Source organism: Aedes aegypti, chromosome 2, assembly GCF_002204515.2.
Source record: "Aedes aegypti strain LVP_AGWG chromosome 2, AaegL5.0 Primary Assembly, whole genome shotgun sequence".
NCBI lineage: Eukaryota > Metazoa > Arthropoda > Insecta > Diptera > Culicidae > Aedes > Aedes aegypti.
Genome location: NC_035108.1, coordinates 424719345 through 424738589, shown reverse-complemented (window position 1 = coordinate 424738589; position 19245 = coordinate 424719345). Strand labels below are relative to the sequence as shown.

At 38.5% G+C, this 19245-nt stretch overlaps 1 protein-coding gene and 1 non-coding gene across 2 annotated transcripts in view; one reads left to right on the top strand and one right to left on the bottom strand.

Annotated features, from left to right (window-relative positions):
• The window catches only part of LOC5573122, a 417647-nt gene that overhangs the window by 374561 nt on the left and 23841 nt on the right, over positions 1 to 19245 (top strand). The window lies entirely within an intron of this gene.
• Positions 18741 to 18813, bottom strand: Trnav-cac. The gene has a single exon. It is a non-coding gene; the product is annotated as a tRNA-Val (tRNA).

The following is a 19245-nucleotide window of genomic DNA, read 5'->3' as shown; positions in this document are numbered from 1 at the left end:
CATATCTCTCCTTTCGGCAGTTGATATAAACTTTTGTCTATAAGCGTCTTTGCATGGGTTTTTACTATCATACAAATAAGCCTTATTAAAACGAATTCGACTCATAATTCTTTTAATTTAAGAGATAGAGAGGTGCAATGTTCAGCAAAAACACGCGTTTTAAGATGTTCAATAACTTTGTAGAAGCCACAAAAAATGTTAAAAATCTTGTAAAAGAGTTACGATTTTTTAACATAAAGTACACAAATTTGTAAGCAAAAACTCGTTTAAAATCATTTTTGTTCATAACTTTTTACTTAAATTTTTTACATTTTTCATGTCTTCTACAAAGTTATTGAACATCTTAAAACGCGTGTTTTTACTGAACATTGCACCTCTCTATCTCTTAAATTAAAATAATTATCGTTCGAATTCGTTTTGATAATGCTTATTTGTATGATAGTAATAACCCATGCAAAGACGCCAATAGACAAAAGTTTTCATCAAATGCCGAAAGGGGAGATATGGTACTTTCATGATTTGTAAGAGTTGTCTGCGCCATTTTGCGCCGAAGCCAATTATAGAGGCCTAAAATACCCCTTGAAAAAAGAGTAATTCATGAATAACTTTGTTACTTCAAAAGATAGGGTAATAATATGTTCAGAAAAATCACGGGTTTTTCCATGACAAACAACTTTGTAGGAAACACAAAAAATGTTAAAAATCTTGGAAAAAAGTTATGATAAAAAGTATGATTTTTAGGGGCCATTCACATACAACGGCATATAGCTTAGCTTAGCTTAGACTGACTACACATATCAATGGTTGCTATTCCGTGATTGACCGAAGTCAGTGAAAATGCACAAAGAATCAACTAGAAGTTCGGCTGGGATTGGCCATAATCTTCTTCAGTGTGCATAATTCAGTGCCTCTATTTATACAGGGTCAATAACGGCGCCGGCCACGTCCTTGCAGTCAGGTGGGATTGGGGGAAGGAATGTTAGTGTGTAACCTTTGCTTTTTGGAGACCGTGTTTGCCTCTGCATCTCCACAAAGGTTACTGGGAGGGATGTTTGTTAATGGGGAGGATCGTTGGGTCATAGGATTCACTTTGATAAGCGATTAGACCATGATAAACAATGATTTGTGAGATATATACATGCTTATACGTAAATATAATATTTTCATTTGATATGAACAATTTCTATGTAGAGGAAAATTATGCCGACACTTGAGGTGACGAACCATTCAAAGTTTGTTGAACAAATACCTAAATGTAACATTCCTACAGCTGTCAGGACGAAAGCATGTGTTATTATATTTTACTCATTTGGAAAGAAACTAAAAACTCGATTGTTTGGGACATCATAGAACACTCTTATTCTTATGCCGACACTTACAGTGGCGAACCATCCAAAGTTTGTTGAATAAAGTGAACCTTTCGCAAGTCTACACTTGTAGTGTCGAACCATTCAAAGTTTTTTTTATAATTACAAAAATAAAGATAAAAAGAAAGGAGTGTTTTGAAAACAAAAAAATGTTAAACATAAATAATTCATGAATTAGAGTTTATGTCGACACTCACAGTGACGAACCATTCATAGTTTGTTGAAAAATCATATTTACGTCCTACCGTTGTATCGATTAAATGTGCAGTTATACATATTTTATAGATTAGAAATAGTAGCATGAAACGAGCTCACCAATTGATCCGTTATCCTTGACTGAGCAGCCACAATTCACTTTCGGCTTCACTCGTTTGCTCGGCTATAAAAAAACACTCAGGAAAAAAAAAAGTAAGCGCGCGACCCAAAAAGAATAAAAAAAAAAAACTGTTCGGGCTTTCTTGACGCACTGCCCAGGAGCAAGCGTCAAGGTCGAAGGATCAAACAGAACTAACCGATCGCGGCACTTTTTCGCTTTCTTCAACCGAACTTACCGATCACGCCACTTTTTCACTTACGAGACCGACGCGCGACATGTTTGATCCTGCCCTCGTCGCTCGCCCCGGCAAAAGCAAGTGTCAAGGTCGAAAGATCAAACAGAACTCCATTCACATACAACGGCATATATCTCAAAAAGTATAAGAGATAGAAAAATCGTGTCTTCGACAAAGTTGTTTCAAATTGCCAATTCTACAACTTTGCCGAAGACACCATATGTCTATCTTAATGTTTTGAAAAAATAGTTTTTCTATCTCACTGCTAGGTGGATTGATCACAAAACTTTTTGCACCATAAGACGCGCTTTGATGTACCAAGAAATTTCTCCGAACAAACTATATCGCTAAAATCAACGGTTTGGGCGCTATTCAAAAAGCGCATGAAATCGAGAAAATAAAACACAGTGCAATGGTCGTTACTTCCCGTTACAAAATTAACATGTACATAATTGCGCTTCTTGAATGTTCGGCGGTTTAATGAAGTTCAATAGTGCTTAGTACCTCCACTATTGCTACATCTACCCTATCATAAGAACAATTTTCATCGATTTTTGGGGAAAAATATTTCCAATTTGAAGGGATGAATATAATAGAATTTTTAGGTATGAAATACGTCCTTACGGAAGCACTAATACAGTATTTATATAAAAAATAATTCACGCTTTCATAATGTTTCTTATTTGGTCTTCACGTTTAAAGCACAATGGATAAAAAAATGCGTTATTTTCAGAAGACCTCTCAAAGCACAATTAAAATCATCAAAATTGGCAACACTGCTGTGATGAAATCAAATTTATTTTCCATCTATCATTTTCAAAATATGTTATTCTGAGATAATCAAATTGCTACAAATTGCTGTAGATCGGTCAATATGCCTACAAGGTTTTAATAGATTTAGATTTTTCAATGAAACGATCATAAGGAGTAAAATGAATACATAAGAATGCGGTTGAAACTCGCGATTCAGCTCTCTATAAAACAAATGTAGTTTCACTAGTGAAGACTGGAACGCGCAAGAATTGGTCTACAAAAAACTCGTATCTTTCAGTCAAAATTCACTATACAAAGACCTTCTTATTTTCCTTTGAAAGCTTAATTCATATCTTCTTCTTCTTTCTGGCGTTACGTCCCCACTGGGACAGAGCCTGCTTCTCAGTTTAGTGTTCTTATGAGCACTTCCACAGTTATTAACTGAGAGCTTACTATGCCAATGACATTTTGCATGCGTTTATCGTATGGCAGGTACGATGATACTTTATGCCCTGGGAAGTCGAGAAAATTTCCAACCCGAAAAGATCCTCGACCGGTGGGATTCGAATCCACGACCCTCAGCTTGGTCTTGCTGGATAGCTGCGCGTTTACCGCTACGGCTATCTGGGCCTCTTAATTCATATGTTTAAAGTAAAAAATGTTCGTTTATTGTTTTGGTTTGCCAAATCTGAACTGCCATGCATCCAGGTTAACCTCTTCCATAAAATTTTGCACAGTGATCTCGTCGACCTTATTCGACGCCGAACGTCAGTTTGATTTAAACTGCTGCCCGTTTTCCTTAGATTTATTAGTTTTTTTTTTTTTTTTTGAAATTCTATCCGACCAAGGCCCAAAACTGTTCAGTAGAGCAAAGTTCTGGGCTGATGGGAGGGTTGTGGTCTTTGGGTACCAAAATGCACAATTTTGAACACGCTTTTTCCAGTGTTTGGATTTCGATTCGAATATGCCGATCGAACCATATTCGAAGAGTGTAACAGTTCGCGAACCATAACAGTTCGTGACACCTCGCAATCGGAGAGCCCTATGAATGTAAATATTCACTCTCTCATTTAATGCGTGGCACAAGAGAGTTCAAGAGCAGCAACTCTCACAGACTGCAATAGTATCGAGCCATTTCGGTGATTGTTTTGCATAAAATTGATAATAACTTTCATATTTTTTGGTAATGCAGCCTTTAACAAGCTAATTATAATCTATTGGATTATTTAACATTCCTTTGGTTGCAAACATAGCACAGAAAATAGAAAATATTCGTCTCCGTTTCTTGGTCCGAATTAGAGTGGGTCAGCAAATGTTACAAGTGTTGACACACAGTGATCGGCGCCAAACAGTGGGTGGTGTGTGTCTGTCTTGTTTTCGTTCATGGCTCGTTATCTGCCACGAACGATAAATGTCATGCGTGTTGTGTGAATGTAGACGGATAAATGGGATGAAATTATAGCTCGTGTGTCAACGATCGTGATTTTTCTTTGAGGATTGCGGTCTTGAACATTTTGGTCTTTCAATTTGAACACAAATTTTTCCACCAGTGCTATCCGTTGTTTCTTTGCTTGTCTCGCAAGAAACAATTTTCAAGGTGCACACTTAAAATACTTCACAGATAGCTTTTACAGTTTGATGCAGGCAATAAGTCCAATAAATTAACTGAATCGGATAGTTTCTGACCTATTTTAGTTTAAAATATATTTCACAAATATCTGAAAAACATACGCATCAATAAGACCAAGTAGAACACTTTTAACAGTTGATAGTATTTCGGTCACATAAAATGTATATTTTTTTAGCGTGACGAAGTAATGACCACACACTTCTAGGCATACTTGGATCTAGGGGGTGCGGACTCGAATATTTAGGTTGTTCAAATTGAACACAAACTTTTCTCCGAGTGCTAACCGTTGTTTGTTTGGTTGTCTCGCAGGAAACCACAGTAAAAGTGCACCCTTAAAATACTTCACACAAATCTTCAACATTTCGGTGTAGGTAATTAACCCAAAAAATATTCTCAATAAGAAAGTTGCTAGCCATATGTTAGTTAGAAACATAATTCAGAAAAGTTGTAAAATACTCATGCATTATTTAGACTAAGTACAACTTTTCTTTAAAGTTGGTGGTCTTTGTGTTATAAAAATTATATAACATTTCCCGAGCAAAGTCGAATAACATCCGCATAACATAGTGATAACTAGATGTATATCATGATTTCATTTAGTTATTTTTTGTTATCAATACGAAGACTCTTGTTATCAACGAATTTTGAGCTGTCAGATCGAGGATGCCACCGACGGGTGAATGACGTCAAATGTTTGTTATCATAACTCGATCTTTATAACTAATTGATAAAATAATCAGTTATCAATGAGGCAAATTGGCTTGATAACAACATTTGTTATCAATGTCAATCAATGATAACACAATGAGATATTTATATGTTATCTTTAGTATAAACTTTTGTTTTCACGTTTGTTATGTTGCCTGCTTATTCAACCAAAATGAAAACAAACTATGTTATCAAATGCTTGTTATCGGATAACAAAACTTGTTATCGTTTTGCTACCCAACTTTGCTCGGGTTATTAGCGTGATGAAATTATGGCCATTAGTTTCTAGGCACACTCAGATCATTTTTACGAAAATTTAAGATTGACAACAACCTGGCTGCTTGTTGATATCCAGTTTGCACCCCCTAGCTAAACATCAATGTATTTTCACTGTTTGATATTGAATCGTTTTGGATCATTTATAAAATCAAGTAAAGTTAGAAATCTGTAAAAATAGTGAAGAATCGACAAACTAAAATATGTGCATGAACATCGAACAAAAGTTGAAATAATTAATTGAGGTTTGTTCCAATTTCATATATAAAATATATGTGATCTCAATGGTAGTCTAAGGTAACCTCAATCCTTTTCAATCATATTTTCAAATCATTAACTTAGAGATCCTTTCCCGCATATTCATTTGCTGAAATCAATTAATATAGGTGCATTGAAAACACACATTTGAAATTCTACGTTTTTCAAGCAACGTCCCACACAAATGTGCCTTCCTCTTAAAATATACATAGCATAATGCTATCTCTCATAAAGACCGTTATTTAAAGTGGACTCTTCAGTACGGCGGCGTGTTCCTAGCCTCCATGCCCTGTCTGTTATAGTTCTCGAAACACCCGACAGGGCCAGCGATACTTACTCTGTTAAATTTGCTTGCCCGACCATGCCAGTAGACCCGCAGAAACCGACTGGGAATGTGTAGATGGAACTTTTCCGTTCTCATATCATGCTCGATTCACAGTCGCATCCCAAAGTGGCGAACGTTCATAGAAAGGTCGGACAAAACCTCAATAATGTCTCAAATCGATTGGGCATGATTAACTACTTTTGATGCCCGATATCATCCCGTTGGAAATAACCGTCAAAATCGTATTTTCAGATTTTGTAATGAAGTTTGTCCAGATTATGTTTTTTAATCTAATCAGGTAAAAGGACTGTTAATCCATAAAATCTTATTGTAATGACAAATTTTTATTAGACCTTAACCAGAGATACAAATTAAATTTCCTTTTGATAATTTCAGTTAAGTTTCAATCGAGCTATGAAACAGGATGCAGATTTGTATCGTAAACCAGCAGTCCAATGTTGCTGAATGTCCCAAAGATGCTGCCAAAATTTAAAAACAAATTTTGAAAAATTGTAATCAAGTACAGTTAACTCTCCCTTACTCGATATTCCGTATCTCCATATCGAGTTAGAGAGCCATAGTAAAATTTGGTTTTCATGGCTAACTCGATGGTCCCTTGGAATGCAGATGCACTGGTTTTGTGTTCCGTAAGTCGATACCTCCCTAACTCGATGGTCCCTTCAATATCGAGTAAGGGAGAGATTTCTGTAGTTCAAAAGTCTATAAAAAAGTTAACAAGTTTTTTCGAAAACATAATTTTTGTTGTAACATAGGTTTTGTCCGGCCTTGCGCCACTGTGACTCACCCCCTCTACAACGCTCGTCTAGCTCTAATGACGGGCTGCGCTCGTCCCAGCAGGGGATCGCCACCAGAAGGACGACGACGCGCCCGCCGTTGCTCCGGAAAAAGGGTCACATAGATCAAGTGAAGAAAGCACAATTATAATTAAATTGCTGTAATTCATTTTTCTCATTCCGTTTTCCGGAGTCTGCGGAAAGACCTGATGCGAAATGCAGTTCCCGCAAGCCGTCCTTCTGAAGGCGAAAAGCAGTGTCTGAATGTTTGATATAATACTGTAGTTTAAAATTATCAGATGCCCACAGATTCAGCTAATGATAGCCTAACGCAATGGGAATTAAAGTAGGGTTGGGATATATAGCAATTGAGTGGATATCCCATTCAGAAGCCGTTCATACACCAGTGGCGAAAGTCTACTAAAGGCCGAGATGCACCGGCACAGCGTCATCGACGCCACACCGCCGTTAGTTTTGTCGGCGGCGGCGACCACACACGCGAAGAAAACCAACGATACAAATTTCTGAAAATAATAATGATAAAAACAAAATTTATGCAGTAATGCCTAAGTAAGTCCAGTACTAGTTTTTTAAAGGCCCTTGGGAAAATCGTTGAACAACCTGGTGAAATCCTTGAAGGAATATTTAGAGATATTTTCCCAGACATCTGTGAATGATTAAATGGAGAAATTCCAGCAGGAATATACGCAGAAGTAAATCTCTGGAAAACTATTACGTGCAGTATTGGAAGTATTACTAACGGAGTTCTGCGGTGAAAGCGCAGCTATTCAACAAGACCAAATGGAGGGTTTGAAACCCACTGATCGAGGATTTTTTTCGTAAAGCAAATTTTCTCGACTGCCTAGGACATAGAGTATCTACTGCCGCACGATACAAACACATGCTACAATGGTCAATTGGCAAATAGAGCTCTCAATTAATAACTGTAGAAGCCGTAACGTATGAAAGCAAGACTAAAGGTGTCCTGGGTGTAGCAACCGTCAAATAATTCCGAATCTTATGGCTACTACACTGGGATGGATGTTGCATTATAGTAGCGAAGATCAGTGCTGGAAAAGTTCGCATCACGAAGCAGCTCACGAGTGTATACCAACGCATAACAAACATCACAGACTCGGGATCTGACTAGGTCTAAGTAAGCCCGCACCCGTCTGCTCGGGAGAACATGTCAAAAGAAGTAGCAACAAGCTCGCGAGCGTTTACTCGCGAGTAACCGAGCAAGGTGTGATTTATTATGGTTTTGACAGACAAATTAATTGTATAACCATTCTATCGATAGTAAACTATTAGTTTGTAGTCAAAAGCCCTTAAAAACCATAAATCTCGGAGGGTAAGCAGCTTTTTTCCCAAAAGCACAATATGACTCTGAGCAGCTCCGAACACGTTCGCGAATCACTTTTAGCTTCAGTTACTCGGGAGTCGACAGATGCGAGTAAGCCAGCGCTCTGACGCTCGGGAGCGTTTGGATTTGTTTTTGTTCCAGTTCAGATGAAGCGTTCGCCACTTTCCATCACTGGCGAAGATTTCTGGGCAGAATTGCAAAAGTAAAGAAGTAGGTAATCCCTAAAAATAATACTGAATTATGTCTGGAAAAATCTTTGGAAGAATCACTGAAGGAATCCCTAGGATGATTCTTAAAATGTGATGGCATCTCTAAAGAAATTGTTGTAGAAATGCTAGAATCAATCCTAAAGGAGCCTTAGGGAGAATTCTTACAAGCATTCATAATAAAATCTAAGAAAACTACTTGACAAATTCTTCGACAGAGTTCCTGATGAAATTCCCGGAGATATAGATAGATAGAATCAAAGATATATGTGGTAATTCGCCTAATGTTGAACGGCGAAAAACGTTGCCTATTGATGAACAGTCCACGTATTCCTTATGGCGTGTGTAACAGTTAGCGAACATTTTGCGAATTAGCCTGTAGGTCCAAAAAAATCTCTTAGCCTAATTCTGGAGAAATACTTGAACAATTTATATAAGGAATCCTTGAAGAAACTCTTTGAGAAATTCTTCGAAGAATCTCTGACAATCTATTAAGAGTTTTCATCAGAAATTTCAAGATGAATCCTTTAAAGATCCCTTTCCACATCCTTGGGGAACGTCCATTAATTACGTCACGTAAAATTTGACCATTTTCAACACCTCTTCCTTCCTCCGTCACTTTGGAAGCAAAATTCTATAATTGTGTACGAGTTGTTACAATACCCTGAACTCCCTCTACCCCTAGGAGCGTGACGTAATTTATGGACGTTCCCTTGAATTTGGCCAAATTCGGGCCAAATCGTAGAAATAATTTTGTGTCGCGGGCCACATTTTTGAACGCACAAAAGCCAGTAAATGAAGTTCATAAAATTTGAAAAAATCAGGAATTGGAGTAAATTTCATTTGAAGAAATCGAAAAAAAATGCTGCTAAGCATTCTGCTGGACATTGTGAGAGTCCTCTCAAAATTATATAATAATGATGTCCAGAATATTTTGAAGAATCTACACCAGAATTTTTTGATCCTGTGAGAATGATACCCAGGATTTTTTAATCGTATTCCGAATTTTGTCATAATCCGACCTAATATTATTAGCATGAACCGGAATGTGCTAAAATCCTGATCAAACTTTTACAAAAAACTTGGTCAGAATGTCCATGATTTTACAAGAATCGTGCCTAGAATTCCTTCAGAATCTCACACAATAATCATTTTGAAATGCCACCTAGATATATTTGAAAATGCTAAAAAGTAATTTAAAATAAACTAGTTCATAACTTTATTTTAAATTCGTTTAGTGTTCTGGCAAAATGTTTCATAACATCATGTTGCAATCTTGCCCAGGATTCTAGTAATTTATGTATTGAATTCGTTGAAAATCTTGACTATGGAATTCTGGTAAAAATTCTGTGAGGATTTCGCGAATGTTCAGGCCTTATTTGCTGCTGACAAGAAAATTAATTGCTAATCTCGATACGTGAGAAATTATTTGCATGAAATGGTCAAGAAAATCTTTGATCGCAGTGCGCAATTGAGAAGAAATGTCATTTCAATTGGTACTCTCAGTAGGAAATTTCTTGCCTCATTCAGTCAAGGAATTTCTTTACTTTTCTTAAGCGAAACAGTATACTTAGCTTTATCCGTGAATGTCGTGTCCAGAATTCTAAAAAAATCCTGTTCAAGATTTGGAAATCCTTCTAATCCTGTCATCCATCTAATCCTGTCAAGAATAAATGTCGAATGAATGAAGTCATGGTAGAAACATTGTTGAAACACCCAGAATTTATTCCTAGAAAACTTTAAAAAATCCAATAATGATTAAGCTAGAATAGTCAATAGTCTTCTATACTGATGGTTCCAAACAAAACGATCAAGTGGGAGCTGGTGTTACTGGTCCCGGTGTATGTTTGTCAGTCTCAATGGGTAGATGGCCAACCGTCTTCCAGGCTGAAATACAAGCTATACTAGAATGTGCTTCTATTTGCTTAAAAAAAAAATACAAGCATTCCAACATATGCATTTTTTCTGATAGCCAAGCAGCGCTCGCTGCTTTGAAATCATACACATGTACTTCAAAGTTGGTTTGGGAATGTACTCTCTTACTTCAAAAATTATCGGTAAATAATACTATAGTTCTTTACTGGGTGCCTGGGCATCAGGGAATAGAAGGAAATGAAAAAGCAGATGAGCTGGCAAGAGTTGGATCATCTCAACAATTACAAGGGCCAGAGCCTTTCTGTGGAGTCTCACCATGCTCCATTAAAATGGAGCTCAGGAACTGGGAAAAATCCATGGTAAATACCAATTGGAATAAAACTGTTGAAGCCAGCCAATCTAAAAAGTTTATAACACCCAATAAATCAAATACACAAAAACTTCTTGCCCTGTCAAAAAAAGACATGTGTGCATACACAGGACTAATTACAGGACATTGTTTAGTTAAATATCATCTACGACTGATCAAAAGAATTGAAGATGATGTTTGTCGCTTTTGTAGTGAGGAAACAGAAACCTCTGAACACCTTCTGTGTAACTGCGTTGCACTTTTTGCTGTGAGATTAAAGTATCTTGATCAAGGGTTTCTACAGCCCTCTGATATATGGTCCTTAGCTCCATTCAAAGTAGTTCGGTTTATACGACATATTATTCCCCATTTTGAAAATACCGAAATCATGAGTTGAAGATAACTAATCATAGTAATCTATCACCTTGAATACGGTTATACATTAAAATGGGTGGTGTATCACAATAGATCAAACAAATGGTCGCAGTGATTATACACCCAACACAGGAAAAAAAAAGCTAGAATATTTAGTCTTCGAACCCTCCGTACGTCGGGCAACCCTGCTCTACAAAGTTATTTGTCTTACAAAATTGATCAATTTTAACAGTGCTATAAAAATGTCTTTTTGGTTGATTCGAAATTTTGTTATTTTTGGCATAATTGGAGAATTATGATCACTCAAGAATTTAACAATGAATTTCAAGTTATTTTCAAATTACGATGTAAATTTAAAGTCAATCGAAGTACTGGAAGCCGAGATCCAAATCTCCAAACTTGAACATTTTGTATGGAAGAAACGAAAAAATCTGTTTTGTTCAGTGCAGTAGGTTTAAGGGGTGAAAGAAGGAACAATAAACACAACTTAGTAGAATATGACTGAAACCCACAGTGTTAACCCTTTAACACTGAAGGTGTCTGTAGAGCAGTGATTCCCAAAGTGGGCGAATTCAGGCTCCCCTTGGGGGCGATTTTCAGGCTCAAGGGGGGCAAAAATTTGTAAAACAGTGGGGGGTCCGAAAAAGCTACCACTGGAGCATTTGAAAACAATTACTAACCTAAAACCAAACCTTTGGAGGAGACACATCTGAAGGTTAATCAATTCCAACTAATCATCACTTGGCGCCTATGCATATACCATGCCCACACAGTTACGGATCACCCACAGTGACGGATCACTTTGGCGTTCAACATCGGATTATTCGCTCAAAACATAAACGTTGACGTAAAACATATTTTTCTCATGTTATACTATTTGTCTACTACCATTTGTAATGTTAAACACAACATTCAACCGCTAAATAACGGTGTATTTGACAAATGTTTAGTTGGTACCACACAGCTATCACTATATGATCGTTTTCTGTAAGAAGTGCCGTCAGCATTCATAAGCTCCCCCAGGTGGTAAAATTCAAACGTTACAGCATAAAACATGCTCATTCGCTTCGTTTTAGTATGAATTCATCTTTGGAAAACATTTTTCTTGATTGTTGATTCTAAATACCGAATATTAGCACTTCTAAATAGTGATCCAAAATATGGACCAGGAAATGATTGCTTACCACGGTTATGAATCACTTCCAAAGAATGTAGATTTCTGCCATTTTAAGCATTGGATTCGACATTTTCAGACACTATCACTAAGCATAAAACTGATAAAACATCAAGGTTTGTAAATTTCATTTTTAGCAGACAAAAATGGGTGGAAAACTTGGTGTGGAGCGAAAACAGTTCATGCCTCAGTTACTACAATGCAGTATCACAAAAATAGGGCATTTTACTCTTGTTTCCAGCTCTAATACTTCTATTTTTTGCAGTAATATGTGACACATTGTTAACTTTTTCCAAATCATGCAATACAAATGCATTGAGTTGAAAATCTCTTCATTTTGCACACTGATCCGTAATATGTCACAATTTGATCCATAATATGAAAATTGATCCATAATATGGTTTTCAGAAACCGATACAATTTTTAATTTTTATGCAGTCCTGAGTAAATATTACACTCAAAATAGTTTACTAACCGAAGTTTCAATTTGAAACGATTCAATCCGTGCTTTTAAATTACAATTTTACGTTTTCCTTGTCGTTTTATTGAATTTTATAGGTTGGACTCCACTCTATTTGATCCATAACTGTGGGGTCATGGTAACTATTTCATTTGAACTTGTATCGAGAACTGATTCAGTAGCTTGTGATGATTACAGTGTAGTAAATCATTCCTTCTGATTGTGGGTTTTCGATATTAAAGAAAACATTTTTGGATGTACATAATAGCTATTGTATTACATTTTTTGTCGTACAGCGTTTTATTAAAACATTTGAATCATATATCAGGGGCGCGTTTCCAGATAAATATTGGACACAGGGGGGCGAAAGCAACAGCTGACCCGCCTCTTTCGGGAGAAAAAACGCCGCCTGGAGGAGACGGAGTGCGAGGAGATGGAACAGCTGTGCCGGTCTCAGGAAACGCGTAGGTTCTATCAGAAGCTCAACGCATCCCGCAACGGCTTCGTGCCGCGAGCCGAGATGTGCAGGGATAAGGATGGGAGCATTCTGACGGACGAGCGTGAGGTGATCGAAAGGTGGAAGCAGCACTTCGACGAGCACCTGAATGGTGCTGAGAGCACAGGCAATGAAGGACGGGACAACGGAGGAAATGCCTTCGTCAGTACTGCGGAAGATGGAAACCAACCAGCCCCCACTTTGAGGGAGGTTAAGGATGCCATTCACCAGCTCAAGAACAATAAAGCTGCTGGTAAGGATGGTATCGGAGCTGAACTCATAAAGATGGGTCCGGAAAGGCTGGCCATTTGTCTGCACCGGCTGATAGGCACAATCTGGGAAACAGAACAGCTACCGGAGGAGTGGAAGGAAGGGGTAATCTGCCCCATCTACAAGAAAGGCGACAAGTTAGACTGTGAGAACTTTCGAGCGATCACCATTCTAAATGCGGCCTACAAAGTACTATCCCAGATCATCTTCCGTCGTTTGTCACCCGTAGTAAACGAGTTCGTGGGAAGTTATCAAGCCGGCTTCGTTGACGGCCGATCGACAACGGACCAGATCTTTACTGTACGGCAAATCCTCCAAAAATGTCGTGAATACCAGGTCCCAACGCATCACCTTTTCATCGATTTCAAGGCGGCATACGACAGTATCGACCGCGTAGAGCTATGGAAAATCATGGACGAGAACAGCTTTCCCGGGAAGCTCACGAGACTGATAAGAGCGACGATGGAAGGTGTGCAAAATTGTGTGAAGGTTTCAGGCGAACACTCCAGTTCGTTTGGATCCCACCGGGGACTACGACAAGGTGATGGACTTTCGTGCCTGTTGTTCAATATTGCGCTAGAAGGTGTTATGCGGAGAGCCGGGCTTAACAGCCGGCGTACGATTTTTACGAGATCCAGTCAATTTGTTTGCTTCGCGGATGATATGGACATCGTCGGCCGAACATTTGAAAAGGTGGCAGACCTGTACACCCGCCTGAAACGCGAGGCAGCAAAAGTTGGACTGGTGGTGAATGCGGCCAAGACAAAGTACATGCTAGCTGGTGGGGCCGAGCGCGACAGGGCTCGCCTAGGTAGCAGTGTTACGATAGACGGGGATACGTTCGAGGTGGTCGACGAGTTCGTCTACCTTGGATCCTTGCTGACGGCTGACAATAACGTTAGCCGTGAAATACGGAGGCGCATCATCAGTGGAAGTCGGGCCTACTATGGCCTCCAGAAGAAGCTGCGGTCAAAAAAGATTCACGCCCGCACCAAATGTACCATGTACAAAACGCTCATAAGACCGGTAGTCCTCTACGGGCATGAAACGTGGACGATGCTCGAGGAGGACCTGCAAGCACTTGGAGTCTTCGAACGTCGGGTGCTTAGGACGATCTTCGGTGGTGTGCAGGAGAACGGTGTGTGGCGGCGAAGGATGAACCACGAGCTCGCCCAACTCTACGGCGAACCCAGTATCCAGAAGGTGGCCAAAGCTGGAAGGATACGATGGGCAGGGCATGTTGCAAGAATGCCGGACAGCAACCCTGCAAAGATGGTGTTCGCTTCGGATCCGGTTGGTACAAGAAGGCGTGGAGCGCAGCGAGCTAGGTGGGCGGATCAAGTGCGTATCGATTTGGCGAGCGTGGGGCAGAACCGAGGATGGAGAGATGCGGCCACGAACCGAGTATTGTGGCGTGAAATTGTTGATTCAGTGTTATCTGTGTAGATGTTAACTAAATAAATGAAAAATGAGGGGGGCGAAAGTTGGAAAAGTTTGGAAAGCACTGCTGTAGAGCATCTTCACTTTTCGACGAGTTCAAAATACCTAAATTGATTTAGTTCGATATTGTAACGTGGGTATTTTAATAGCATTACAAACCTATCATAATGCTCATACATTCTACTTGTTTTAACTATTGTGAAAAGATCAAGTAACTATTGATTTACAATCAAAACATTTTAACGGTTTAGATAAATTTATACTGTTTCCAACATCTTCTTTTCAAGCTAATATTCTTTAGAGCATTTTTTCCCATCCAAAACATTGAAAATAGCCGTGAGCGGAAAGAGGTCAATACGAACCAAACAAATTTACTGCTCTTTGTTGTAGGATGTGTGTTGAATTTCAAAAATATACTTGATAAGCCTTATATTTTTTCGACTGTTCGCGCCACTGCATAAGAATTACTGAAGCGAACGCTGTAGGAAATTCGGAAAGAAGACCTAATTTCTCGAAAAATTCCTTTGCGAATTTTTTTAAAGGACACCTTGCCAGATACTTAGAAACAATTTGGAACCTCTCATTGAAATATTCTTATGCAAAATCATGAAGGAACTTTTTCAGGAAGCCTAACAGGAGCTCATGAATGAATTCCTGTAGGCATTCCAGAATAACTTCCTGTTTAAGTTACTAAACGAATCCTTGAAGAAATTCTAGTAGGTTCCTTCAGAAAATTTGCATGTTTCCTAATAATATTTCAAAATATTTCGAGAAAAACCTGAAAATACAAAATAGATGGTTCAATGTAGATAAGCGTATGACCTTCTTCTTCTCCTTCTTAATCTTCTTGGGTTTAAGTCAACAAACAGAGCCAGTTTCTCAGCTCGTTGTTCTCATGAGCATCTCCATAGTTATTAACTGAAAGCTTTCTTTGTTAATTGATGATTGTTGCATATATATATATATATATATATATATATATATCGTGTGGCAGTAGCGCAACCATGATTTGGCTCTAGGGGGGGTTTTGTGAACTTGAAGATAATGTGTTTTTGGGAGAATGAAACGATGAAACGAGGGTAAACATTTCGAACAGAAAAATTTAAAAATATTGCTAAATTAACATTAAAGAAAAAACGTAACACCATATGCAAAATTAAACTTTTTTCGGCATCCATTTTTATATGAATTTTAAATTTTATACGAATATGAAACGCTAATCTAAGGAAATCTGTTGTACCTGGTGGAATTTTCCAAAAGTTTTCCGAAATACGTTTGTTGTATATGAGTAAACCTTTAAGTATCAAATATCATTAAAAAGCTTTCAATAACTCTTCGTCTGTTCTGTTCCTTACATACGTTTTCAAGTTTGTCAACGAAAAATGATATTTCAGTGCAAGTCTCAGTAAGGAGTATTGAAACTATCATCAGCAGATTGTCGATGGCAAATCAGCATTTCAGATGTTGAAGAATTTCCAGAGAGTAGACGAAAGTTTGTTATTTTTCAGCTTAGCAACGGAACCACGATCTCCCTCGATCTTTCCTAAGATTTTTATTTGTGATCGTTAAAATTGCTTCTCCAGAAATTCACTTGCTCTCAGAAGGTCATAAATAGGGACAATGGAAATTTCACGGAAGCTGCTAAATCCTCAAATTTTAGCTTTCGCCGCGAAATTTTAGGAACCCCGTAAAATGCCGCGAAGTTAGTCAAATTTGGAAAATTCATGTGAAAAACACAGTGAATTCCAGTATTTGCTTATGAAATTCGTTTATTCATCTCGATATTCATCGAAGCTCTACCAAACATTTTATAACCGTTAAGGTTTACCTTGGTCGTCTTTTTGGCTTGCTATTTTGGTTTAAAATTTTGCATGCAAAAAATATTTGATTGAATTCTGCTTAATTTACACATATGAAGTCTGTTTTTACTAAAAATGTGTATTTTTGGGTAAAATATAGCCAAAATTATGGGACCTCGAAATCTTAAATTTATCACCTTGATCACAAGCAAAATTTAAATAATTTTGCCGCGAATTTCCTAGTCACAAAATTTGGCTAAATTCTGAGCCAACTGAAATATTTTTTAAAGCATCGAATTTTACCTGTATCAGCTTTTTAAATGGTTTCGGTATGCATACATTCCTGCATATTTGTTTGAGAGACTTCTCATCAAAAACATCTAGGTTATTTATGAAAAAAGAGAGCTAAAGATGGTTTTTGAACCCCTAGAAGGTCGTCAAATTAGCCACATCTTAGAAAAACATAATTGTTCATACAACTTACTGCTCCGGTGTTTGTGGATTTGACTGTTGAATTTCAAAAAAATATTTGATAGTTCTTTCAAAAAAAATCTGCTCTGGGGGGGGTTTTGACCCCCAAACCCCCCCTTGGTTGCGCCACTGTCGTGTGGCCATTTTAAGATACTGTATGTCTTGGGAAGCCGAGAAAATTTCCGACTTAAAGGATCCTCGACCGGCAGGATACGACCTTAGCTTGGTCTTTCTGAATAGCTGCGCGTTTATCGCTACGGCTATTTGGGCTAAAAACGCAAAACAACTTGTAACACCGCACTATTTGAGCGATAATTGTCTACGCACTTTAGCTCTGGTTTGTGCACCACCTGAGAGGACCCAACTGCATCTGGCGGGGCAGCAAGAGGAAGCCCGCGCAATACAATAATGCAATAAACGGTGCCCATAAAATAAATCACGATTGCGATTCGTATTTATCATATTAAGACAGATTCGTAGGAAATAAATCATATCTGGGGTTTGAACCGCAGCTTCTGATGCAGGTAGGAAGCACAAGAAACAATCTCGAGTGCTACCGAACGGCGGCAGTCTTCGGTCCGTTCGAAAGATGGCCAACATCCAGCTACTTCGCACCTCGCTCAGCTGGAAACGCTATTTTGCACTCACTCCCTTGGGGAAACGCAATTTAGGCATTATTACATTGTGTACATCCAATGCAAAACCAGCAGCCGGCCGTCCCCCGGATTGTTCCAATTCAAAGCTAAACCGCACAGCCGGTGGCAGTTCATGACTGGACATAATCTATATTTTTATGGGCGTCGTCGGTCGCGTACAGATCTGTTACCTACGCACGCAATGAAAGAAGCAATTTATAATCGGACGCCGCTTCTGGGGTGTTGATGTTGTGCCAAGAATCGCTTTGTTAGCTTTTGATAAACTCATCAATGCAATCATTGTTCACTGAAGTCGTTGTGGTTCGGTTTGTTTCAATTGTTTTGTTCTAAGTTGATTTATAGTATTTTAACTTGTCCAGATGAACGTATTTTATGGTAATTTTTGAAGTTTTTTGTGTTTAAGAAAACTAGCAATACATTAGAAGAAATCTTCCATTTTTGCAAGTATAAAGCAAAAGAATTCAAACTTCTTTGCAATCTACTACAGATGTCTCGCAGGCTTCGTCCTTCGGGGCATGTGCCATCCGCAACACGGTATATGAATGGTCCAAGAGGGCCGTCGCTCTTGCTGCAACATGATTTCAACACCTCACCACGCGCGCTAATCGTAGATATATCGAGCATCCGATGACCTGTTTGTCGTAGGACAAAGGGTTTGTCGGATATTGTAACATGTTGCGATCAATGCGAATCAATTTCAGATTCACGGATAATCTTTGGTATGCATGCACGATTGACTTTCAGATTAAAAACGACAAGCTAGGAGACAAATCGTGAAGTGAAATCAGAAGAATCCTCCAAAATTATGACTTTGATTCGCGAACAATTGATCGCCAACTCACAGGTCGAGCGATTCATTTTTCGCGGAGCGGAGTTTGTTGTGATGGCTTGACGACTAAGGGTTTATCGTTGTTGCTATGATCGCATGATAAAGAACAACCACGATGCATCATTTGTTTTGTCATGATTACTAGATTTCCATCCTTGGCCATCCGTAAACAAAAACTTTCGACATCCCTGAGGTAAAAACGTCAAATTTGGCTATAATCTATAACTTACACTTACACTCTCATTAAAAGAAATAGATAAATCCTATGAGACCTTGACTCACAAAATCTAGGATACGATGCTATAAAAATATAATTGTTTCCGCCCGGGTTCGAACCGGGGACCTTCTGCGTGTGAAGCAGACGTGATAACCACTACACTACGGAAACCACGATACCCGTGTAATTCACAAGCGCTACCCAACAAATGCCCATTATCGACATCCACCACACACAGTCAGCTGCTGTAACATTAATTTATTGATTACATGAATCACAACGCACTTTTAAAAGGGCAATAAAATTATGTTAACAATTTTATTTCTATTCCCCATATCCGTCTGTGTTCGAAGCGCTAAGTCTAATGAATGTTTAATGGAATCTGCAGTCGTTTTATTTTTTGTAGCTTGGTTCGTTCGTTTTCTCCCGCGGGTTTGTACATGAATTTACGCGCCAAACCATACACGTCATCCGAATCCCATAAGAAACACAGCTTCTGAGAGCAATCGATGTAATCCTCGTCTGATTTTCCCGCCGCACGGCATGTCGATGTCAGAGCAATAAAGCCTCACTTGCTTCTGAAATACGTTCGTTTCGTAGCTC